The following is a 9,372-nucleotide window of genomic DNA, read 5'->3' as shown; positions in this document are numbered from 1 at the left end:
TTTTCTTAAATTTGTACGACGGTATCAGTACCACAGATTTTTGCCCCAGACGGCAGGAGAATTGCGTTTAATTGATTAAGTGCGCCAACAAAAAAAAATTTTGGGGTAGACGTGAGGCAAAGAAAGCAACAACGGTGTAAAGCAGCAGCTAGTTTTTCCTTATTTTTCAAATACCTGTTCCTATTATCTTTACTTCTTTAGCATCCTGAGCCGCGGTGAATGAATAGCCAAAGCGTCTACGCCATCATATCTTTTACAGGTGTAACCTATGGTCATAGTGTTTCTTTCAGCCAATGTCACCGCTATGTTCAAAATAAGAGCTCTGTAAACATAACCACCACCTGCGCCTCATGTACCATTCATAGACACTGCGTGCCACGGGGTCCATATCCGAGTACATTGATTGGCTTTTGTAGTAACTTAAACCGCACGTTACTTGACCCGGTCAGTAACGGCCAGTAATCAATGTTGACGTCTGTTATGACCCTTATTTTCTTGTACACCGCATCTGAAGAGCAAATCTGCTTCAATGAGAGCGCGCACTGGATCGACCTGGTGACCTATGAGGGCTAGCAAGATTCTTGCGTGAATGTCATGGCGTTCCTTACCTTCATGCTTGCTTTTTCCTTTCAGACCTTGAAAGTCAGCATGCCCAGCATCACATGAGTGAATCTTGTTGAAAGAATGGAGCACGTGACTGGAGTCTGAGGCTGCAATAACTCGCTTGTTTATTGTTAACACCTAAACCATAGCTTGGCGTGGCTTCACACGTCGGCGCCTTCACCTAATCATTGTTTCACGTTCATTATCTCTCACAGTCCTGAACTTCTCTACGCTGTTGTAAATAATTTCGTTAATAAAAAACAAATTTTGTTGCAGCAACCACTGTTGTGATTCAGGGCCTCCAAAGATAGGGGATGGACACACGTTTACTGTATCTAATAAAAGGAAAAAAAACGCTTTACTCGCACCGTGCCGCATCGTGCAATACTCGGGTGCGCACCGTCTGCTCACAAGAAACTCATTTGCTCTGGACCGCACTTCGTGAAGTAAAGTAAGTGTTTTCATGCTTTATCGGCAGTTATGTGCAGCAAAAAGTACGAAACACCTACTCTGCCAAATATTAGTGCTCAATCCGCGTCGTAGTGAGCACAGTCAGTAAGCACTAGGTCATGTTGTATGACACATGAAGGCACCTTCGTCGAGGTGTCCCTCGATGTCTCCAAAAACTGTTAACACAAAACTGGGTTAGTTTATTGGTTTATTGGAGCTTAACGTCCCAAAGCAACTCAGGCTATGAGGGACGCCGTAGTGAAGGGCTCCGGAAGTTTCGACTACCTGGGGCTCTTTAACGTGCACTGACATCGCACAGTACACGGGCCTCTAGAATTTAGAATTGGTAAATTGGTTTTTGAGGAAAGGAAATGGCGCAGTATCTGTCTCACATATCTCGGCAGACACCTGAACCGCGCCTTAAGGGAAGGGAGGAAGGTGGGAGTGAAAGAAGAACGACAGAAAGAGGTGCCGTAGTGGGGGTCTCCGGAATAATTTCGACCACCTGGGGATCTTTAACGTACACTGATATCGCACAGCACACGGGTGCCCCTTGCGTTTCGCCTCCATCGAAACGCGGCCGCCGCGGTCGGGTTCGAACCCGGGTACACCGGCTCGGTAGACGAGCGCCGTACCACTGAGCCACCGCGGCGGGTCTCTAGAATTCCGCCTTAATCGAAATTCGGCCGCCGCGGCCAGGATCGAACCTGCGCCTTTCGGATCAGCAGCCGAGCGCCGTAACCACTGAGCCACCGCGGCGGCCCTGTTAACACGAAACTGAAATAATAATTGAACATAATAGTCGCCGCTCCAAAGCAAAATTCACACCATCTATGGATGCTTCCTGCCCGTTATTGTCCATCAGACTAAACAAACAAATGCACAGATTGACGTTTTCTGAGAAAGAAAAGCAACGCAGGCTGAACCAACGATGTCTGTTTTATTTCGGTTTGTTGCTTTCATTTTCTCCTGATACAAAATGGAATTCTATGTATCTATGTATTCTATGTATCTAAGTCCAACTACATCTTCCAGTGGTTACGGCGCTCGGCTGCTGGCCCGAAAGACGCGGGTTCGATCCCGGCCGCGGCGGCTGAATTTCTTGAAGGCGAAATTCTAGAGGCCCGTGTGCTGTGCGATGTCAGTGCACGTTAAAGAACCCCAGGTGGTCGAAATTTCCGGAGCCCTTCACTATGGCGTCTCTCATAGCCTCAGTCGCTTTGGGACGTTAAACCCCAATAAACCAAACCAAACCAAACCAACTACATCTTCCGAAGTATTCACTGCATTCATGAACATGAAGAACAGCAGATGCCACGATGCGGATGATTTGCAGATACGGCCTGTGAAGCATGTGTTAGATATTCTAGCACCAATTTTAGCACATATATTTAATTTAAGTTTGGAATACGGAGTGTTCCCACAGCGCATGCAAATTGCTAAGGTGACAGCTTTGTATAAGAAAGGTGATAAGCTTTGCGTTTCAAATTATACGCCAGTTTCCGTGCTGCCAATCTTTTCTAAAGGACTGGAAAAAATTATACACACGCGAATATCATGATTTTGTGACAAACACCAAATAATAACAGATTCGCAGTTTGGTTTTATCAAACATAAATCTACCGAGACAGCATTACTAAGCCAAAAAGAGTACCTCTTACAGTGTTTCGAGGAAAAGAAACTTGCCCTTGGCGTTTTTATAGATTTTTCGCAGGCTTTCGACTACATCAGCCATAATATACTTTTGACAAAACTGTTCGACTACGGTTTCAGGGGTCGTGTTCACGCGCTTCTTACGTCAAATCTTGCACATCGCTTTCAGTTTGTTGATATTAATAGCTGTCGATCCTCAGTAAAAAAAGTACCTGCTGGCGTACCTCAGGGAAGTATCCTTGGACCGCTTCTTTTTAACTTGTATATCAATGATATCGTTAATCAATGCCTGCATGTGAAGTGCGTTATGTATGCAGATGACGTCTCACTGTTTTTCTCATCAAGCGCATGTGAAGATGTGATAAACGAGGCCAATAGGACACTAAGTACACTCCATCAGTGGTCCCTTAATAATCTGTTGAAAATTAATGTAACTAAAACTAAGGCAATTATGTTCAAACCAAAAAATAAAAACGTTATTCTACCATGCGATCTTAAGCTAGGTTTTGAAACGATAGAGGTTGTAGATAATATTAAGATATTCGGGGTTCATTTCAACAGCCAGCTAAGCTGGGACAATCATGTTAACGCTGTCATCAGTATGCTTTCTCGTGTCACAGGTATCATTAACCGGCATCGTCACTTACTTCCATGCAAAGTTAAACTTCTCCTATATAATTCGCTCTTTATGTCCCAAGTGAACTATGCACATTTAGTTTGGGGAACAACTACAGGTACCAATAAAAATAAGATTTATGTTTTACAGAAGAAGGCTTTGCGTGCAGTACTTAATGTCGGTTCTCATATAAACACATGTGATTTATTCCACCAGTTCAATGCCATAAAAGTACCTGAAATGTATAATGTTAGGCTAGCTGAAAGATACAAGAAGGACATAAAACAAAATATAAATTACTTGCGTGACACGGCACACCTTTCACTAAATGTACAAGTTTATCCTAGCAGACACAGCGAACTGTGGCATATTCCAACCTGCCGCACAATATATGGTACACATAGTCTAACAAACACGTTGCCCCGTCTTCTAAATAAGTTTCAAACTGCACAAGTTGATCTTTCACGTGCATGCCGCCAAGTTATACACGATGTATGTTCCACTTTATAGATTCATTGCTTCTTTATCCCTTCACTGCTTCTTTATCTCTTTCGTTTCCGTATAGTGTTGACCTGATTTCAGTAACCGAATTTCTGTTGTTCGATGACGTGTATATTTCTGTTTCCTTTTTTTGTTACCATTTTTTGTTGTACACTTCATTCCTTGTCATTTTTCTAATAATACGCAAAACCATTTTTGAAACTATTGTTTGCATTTTGAGATGCTACTTGTTTAAAACATTTATGTTACCTGCGGCCCTGCAATGTAGGGGCCGAGGGGCACGTCAAGCCAAAATTTCTGGCTTTTTTCCCTCGGCCCTCACCATGTGTACATGGGAAAATAAATTGAAAATTGAAAAAATTGAAATTGAAATGAACAGTAAGCATCTTTTATTGCCTCGCGGAAAACGTCATGACCAAACATCCCCATGAGTTTCAGTTCAAAGATGACTTCGCCAACGCGGACATAAGTGGCACCAGTAATTTATTCATTATTACTCAGAATTTGTTAGTCCCCTTTACAGGATAACTGGTACTATTATTGACAAATTCAGGCTCACAGCGCGCTTTTTTTTTACTACAGCAGTTAAACGAGTAGGCAACCTGCTTAGAAATCGAAGCAATGCGAGCATGTCGCGACACCTGATAAGCAAAAATGTCTATGTATACAAATGAGGGCAGAGTCAACGGGCGAATGCTGCCTCACTGAAACTGCCTTCGCCTTAAGGCTGGATACGATGTGGCTTTGAGCCGATGGCAGAATGGCAGACGCCTCAGATGCAAGCGGCAGCAAAGGCTGCAACGGGTCCTCAAGCAGAGAGGGCCCCTCGATGGCGACACCTGTGACTCTTTATCCTCAGGGGCGCAATTTTGGTTCACACCGGCGCAATCTGGTGTACAGAGTGAAGTTCCTCAGTTTTCACACGAAAGAATAATTCGACGCCTAGTAGCAGTTTTTCACTGCTTTTTGGTCTCGAAGACAAACTATGCCTTTCGCTATGACAGCGCGAAGCCAGGGTCCTACAGACCAGAACCGGATCTCGTCACACACAGCTGAGCGGAGGCGTCGGTCACCTGAGGCGTTCGTTCAGCCGACGACGGCGGTGATAGGCGCCGACCACATAGCCAAGCTCCTCTGCTACCCAAAGGTCAGTTCTGGAGCCCAACTGCAGAAAAAACACTTCACTGCACAGTTTAACTGCAGAAAAACGCGCTAGGGGCCAAACGAGTTCCTCATGAAGGGGAAAGGAGGATCAACATAGCGCGTAAAGAAAAAAGGAAAAGAAAATCGAGAACGCAGAAAAAAAGTACGCAGTTTGTGCGTTACAGCATACATCATTATAATATCATTGTGATGTTCGTATTCATGAGAACATGTTGGCAACACCGAGGTGATAAGAGCTTACACTAGCGGACACGGCGCCAATGAGCCCTTAAGCTTGATTAGGAGGAATTCGGTCGTGCGGGGATGGCTTGAGGCCACATTGGGTTAAGAATAGAGGGAAAACTATCCACTATCACATACCCAACAATTGTGGACAAAATCATTTTTGAGCGGGAAACCGTTATGAACGCAATTTTTTTCATATAGTGTAAGATTTCACTATAACCATCAATATATCTCCGGATCACCCGACAGCAGTCTTATGCTGGGTGTTTCATCTAAGACTTTACACAGTTTTTAAATATAGGCTTTTTAGCATTTTCAGCGGTGAAGTACAACAGAATACAGCTAAGACGTGCTAACTAGCAGGCTGGTTAACTAACATTAAATAGTTAACTTTTAATTATTACCGTTATCTCCTTAATTATTGAGAGGCGTGTTGCCCATAGTAAGTAATATCCATATCAGCTTTTAGAATCCCGAAAACGCGATAACCTTCGGTACTGTGGCCCAACAAATTTTGGCCATTTACACGAGTTCCGTGCACTGGAGATGTTGCTTTGCCTGCAAGCTTCTCGAAAGCGCATGCATTTTGGTGCGATTTAGCCGAAATTTGTTGGGCCACAGCGCCGACGGTAACGGTGTTTTCGAAATTCTAGAAACTTATATGGATATTATTTACGGTGGGCTACACACATCTCAGTGATTAAGTCGTCTAACAATAATAGTCAAAAAGTTAACTATTCAATATTAGTTAACCAGCCTGCTAGTTAGCATTTCTTAGCTATAGTCTGATGTACTACACCCCAGACAATGCTATGCCGAAAAAAGGGCTCTTATAACTCAGAGAGCTTGTTTTTAAAAATTGTTTAAAGTCTTAGGTGAAAAGTATATTTTTTTCCTGTTAGAGTTTTTTCTGTTGTCAAGAGCGTTCCCAATTGGTTTTCTATGGCAGTCTTAACTGTTCGATGCGACGGATGGAAACACCTTAAAAGAAAGATTTTGCTATGTATCAGAAAAATGCATGATTACCTTCAATATTTCCATAACAGTATCTTACAATTCTCCGATTTTCAAAATTTTTTCCCGAGAATGTTGGACATAATAACTAGTTTGGCTAGTTAACGCAGAAATACGACGACACGAAAGTTCTCCTAACCACTACCTACAGCCGCGTTTTCGCTGGGATGCCGTAAAGGAGCTATAAATAAATCTAAAGCTGCTATCGCTTGCAGGATATACAGGCATGCCTGGCAGATCTCACCTGCGCCAAAGGGCACAAGTGGCCAGCAAGTAACCAGTACGTGAATTTCTCTCAGAGTGCTAGGTGGCGGAACGAAATAACAAGACTTCTCTGCGAAGTTGTGCACTTTCCCCGTTAAAAGTGCTATCCCGGATGGTGGGCATGAATTCCATTGCTAAGCGCACACTGGCAGCACGGCCTTGACACAATAAGAGAATTTAGCTCTGCGTACAAAAAACTGTTGCCTTGCAGTTAAGAATTTAGAAATAATTTACTGCTTTTATTTTATTTCCATTAAAATAAACGCAGGTGCTTCTACTGTCTTGGTGGCGACAGGCTCATAAACGTTTGTTTGCTACCTTGGAATAGAGCTAAGCCAAAATATCAGGGAGTAACAGACAAAACATAATTTTAATAATGAAACTTTAAGGATACATGCGCAGTTCTCTCAGTATATCTTGCATACCTAACTGACATGGCTGCTTTCCCCGACGATTCGTCTATTCCAGTTCTATCCGTGATACGACATCATGCATGGACACTTTTATAAGTATCCTCGAAAACAGGAAAGGCCGTGCCTGTAAACACTAAAATGACCAGAACACTTGAAATAGATATATGCATAATGCCCGCAGTTGTTGTCACCCGCCCTGCTATCATTAGTCTATACTGTAGGCAGCTTATGATCATCAGCTCTCAGATGTAGCTCCAGGTAGTATCTCTCTAGACCCCTTCATAATAGAAGTCAAGGTGCCACTACAGCGACCACGAATTCGCAGCAGATAACACCTTGAATCTGCACGCTCAGCTGACAGCAGCCGTCGTAACCCGTGGCTGATACGAGGGGAGACTAACAACGAGACGAGCAGTATCTGAACAAAAATTCAAAATTAACGAATACATGTACATTTCAACTACAACGCCCAGCACAAAACATGCGTGCAAGCAATATTCAGTGGAACGAATTGGATCACTATGCTTATCTGGTCATCTTGCCTGATGCACGACGATTGCCAACACTCGCATCGCTAGAGGAGTGTTCCACCTCACATCAACTCGGTGTTCGGTTGGCTTCTGCCAAAGTAAAAAAAAAAAAACAAGGGACGAATCAAGGTAGTGCAGCAAATACATCACATCAAGAACTAGAGCAGAGAGAGTATTTCACTGGTGACAGCGTCAAGAATGTCAGCTCTAGAAAACAAGTAAGTAAGCTCAGAAAAAGCTTCATTTATTGGCTCCGGAATCAACCACCGTGTCAAAGAAGTCTCAGCAAAGATATGCCGTGATTTTAGTAATTCATTTAGCTGTATTCTGCAGTCCAGATGGAGATGGCGACATTGCATTGGGAATTTGCGCTAATTCGCAAATACTAAGAGAGAGAGAGAGACTTTTATTTTCAGCAAAGGTTGTAAGGAGGCCCCCAGAGAGTGGAGCCCTTTTTCCAGGGCTCCATTTGCCGCAACTATCCGAATCGTTCGGGCGATCCGGCCGCGCTGGTCGTTCAGGGCTGTGCTAGACAGGGTGGCTTCTAACTCGAACGGGGTGGGGTGTGGTATGGAGGTACTGAAGAAGTATTGAAGCATTCCCATGTGGAATGGTAGAGGGTGAGATGTGCGCCGCAAAAAAGAAATGGCAGTTAGGGTGGTAGCGTGCGGTGTAAAAGGTGTGCCTAAACGTAAGATAGGTAGGGGGAAGTGTGGATTTGGCGCCAGAAGAGTGCCTCCTATAAACGATTATTTTTGTGAGGGGGTCACTATCCTCTGAGGACAGTCGTAGTACGTGCGCATAGGTGAGTGGGATGGGCTCCGTCTCCACCGAGTGCTAGTGGAAGGCCATCTTCGTAAATAGTGGACAAAAATTGCTTAAATTTTCATTTAGTCTTAACTTCAATGTGTTTCTTCAAAACATGCTTCTGAACACTCGCTGCGATTAAATACAGCGTCACGGCAGCAAACTTAGCGTAAGGCGCTCAATATTTCGTTCCGATAGCAACTAGAAACAAATTACTACGAGAATAGCGCTGAAAGAATGTACGCTGATGATGGGTATCAACATGCTGCCATTGAGGCGAGCAGCCTAAAATGCCTTCACTCCGGTTTCGAGTACACTGAAAAAGGGCTTTTGCGAAGCAGCGAGCTTCGACATTACTAACAGATCCAACTTAAAACAGTGCGCAGGGACAGGACACAGTCAAGAAACACACAGACACAGCACTGACTGACAACTTCAGTCAGTGCTGTGTCTGTGTGTTTCTTGACTGTGTCCTGTCCCTGCGCACTGTTTTAAGTTGAAAAATGAACCAACTGGCCCCGCTACTTCCCATAACAGATCCAGCATGCAGGCGCTTTGCGATAAGAACCAGCGCCCATAAAGCCTCCTAATATCTCCACCACTCAGCCGCCACAGTGACCCAAGCAACGCCGACTTCTTGACCCTGCGTGGCGATATGCATGCCCCCACATTTTTATCAAGCTCGGCGGGAAGGTTCTCTTTCACTCCCCGTGCGTTGATATGCATGTCCAAAACAACTAGATTACCTTTTCCGATGAAAACAATGTCGATAGCCGCGCCGGTTCACGAACGTAACGCCGCAACGTGCTGATTAGCTTTCCGACGCCTCTCGACTTTTGTACAATCCTCTTCTGTGGATATGCTCCATTAGACGCGTGCAGAACGACTACCACTTCTCGCTTCAATCATCGGACCTGTTTTACAAGCCACTGAAAGTATACCACAGCCATAGACGGGCGACAACATAAGGCAAGAGGTGACTGCTAGTCCACCGAGCCAAAGTGGTCCTGAAAAAAAAGAAGAAAAACACATGAACTTAGAAGTGTCTGTGCTTGTGTCATGAGCACTGCAATCGCACAGACAAGAAACATGACCATGGTAATGTAAACTCGTTGCTGCTTTACTAAGACCG

Source organism: Amblyomma mixtum, chromosome 3 (genome assembly GCF_055824585.1).
Source record: "Amblyomma mixtum isolate Tamu chromosome 3, ASM5582458v1, whole genome shotgun sequence".
Taxonomy (NCBI): Eukaryota; Metazoa; Arthropoda; class Arachnida; order Ixodida; family Ixodidae; genus Amblyomma; species Amblyomma mixtum.
Note: the sequence above shows the minus strand (reverse complement) of the source record.